The 1,646-nt window shown below is 40.4% G+C and overlaps 1 pseudogene across 1 annotated transcript; it reads right to left on the bottom strand.

The window, feature by feature from the left end:
* Positions 1–724: 724 nt before the first annotated feature.
* Positions 725–1,273, bottom strand: LOC116624126 (annotated as a pseudogene). Its single transcript, XR_004297826.1, has one exon. The product of XR_004297826.1 is annotated as a 40S ribosomal protein S11-like (transcript).
* Between the last annotated feature and the right edge of the window lie 373 nt (positions 1,274–1,646).

Genomic DNA, 1,646 nt, shown 5'->3' with positions numbered 1-1,646 from the left:
CGTCTTGAGACCTGCATATGGAGCTGACACTCCATCAATTTTGCCTCATTCTGTTGGCTAAAGGAAGTCACATTGCCAAATCCAAAGTCAAGGTGCCTCTCTCACAATGAAAGGGCACTGCAGGGTTACCTGGCAAAGGGTGTGGTTGTGGGAAGAGATGAAGAATTGGGGCCACTAAAGCAATCTTCCACACTCTATTAGAATGAATGGGTCTTACTTCTGGGGTCTTAGCATCTTTACTTCTGTCTTTATTATAGGGGTTAAATAGTTCTGCATTGATTGTTTCTTTGTTTACATACTGTTTTCCTTGCTTTAAACTTCTGGGAAGCAGGGATGTGTTTGACTTATTCTAGTTTTTCCAACAGTACTTAGCATCCTGCTTTACACATAATCAGTGTTTGGTTAATGTTTTTCAAATTAGTATTTTAAAATTTGGACTAAACTAGCTAACTAACTTAGAGATGTTCTTTAGCATTTTGTAAAAAGAAATTTATGAAGCGGTTTTGTTCAAAAAGGAAGAAATTCAGATATTGCTCCTAAATGTAGGCTAAAGGATTTTCTTCTCTACAGAGTCATTAATTATATATGAATCGGTGCTCACAGCAATCTACCAATGGATAAAAGAAAAAATTTTGCAAAGAAGGAAATTTGGAAGGGTTTATGAAATGTGTTAGTAAACATGGATGCAGAGGAAGAGGTGTTTGTAAGATGTGAGAGAATATACTTTTTTTTTTTTTTTTGACTGGGAAAATAACTTTATTTTCTTCAGGGGTGTGGACAGATGTCTCGTCTCAGAACTTCTGGAACTGCTTCTTGGTGCCAGTGGCCTTTGTGACTTTGAGCACATTGAAACGCACAGTCTTGCTCAAGGGCCGGCACTCGCCCACTGTGACGATGTCGCCGATCTGGACATCCCTGAAGCAGGGGGACAGGTGCACGGACATGTTCTTGTGGCACTTCTCAAAGCGGTTGTACTTTCGGATGTAGTGGAGGTAGTCTCGGCGGATGACAATGGTCCTCTGCATCTTCATCTTGGTCACCACACCAGAAAGAATCCGCCCTCGGATGGAGACATTACCAGCAAAGGGGCATTTCTTGTCAATGTAGGTGCCCTCAGTGGCCTCCTTGGGCGTCTTGAAGCCCAGACCGATATTTTTGTAGTATCACGGGAGCTTCTCCTTGCCAGTTTCTCCAAGCAGGACCCTCTTCTTATTTTGAAAGATGGTTGGCTGCTTTTGGTAGGCGCGCTCAGTCTGAATGTCTGCCATCTTCCCCGAGAATATACATTTTGAAGTTTTAAAAATGGGCATAATAATTTTTACAGGTTAAGAATAAGGACATTGTATAACTGTGCCTTGCCAAAAATAATCATCAAAAAAACATTTATTAGTATTCAATGATGATCGGTTGTTACACTGGAGATGGTAAAATGGTGATCCTCTAATTCTCTTATTCCTTAAGCATTTATTAACTAGAATATTTGTAAAGAAGAGCTTTTCTTCCCTCTCCCCACCACCATTTCCTTCAAGTGTCCCTGTGGACTAATGGAGTCTTTTTTATTCAACGTCTCATAATCAATATGGTCATTATTCTTTTTCAAGCTAAAATAGCCCCAAATTTGGCCAGTGGGAGATCCTTTAAGCTGG

Source organism: Phoca vitulina, unplaced genomic scaffold (assembly GCF_004348235.1).
Source record: "Phoca vitulina isolate PV1807 unplaced genomic scaffold, GSC_HSeal_1.0 scaffold64, whole genome shotgun sequence".
In the NCBI taxonomy this organism is placed as follows: Eukaryota; Metazoa; Chordata; class Mammalia; order Carnivora; family Phocidae; genus Phoca; species Phoca vitulina.
The sequence above is the reverse complement of the archived record's forward strand: the minus strand, read 5'-3'. Positions and strand labels throughout refer to the sequence as shown.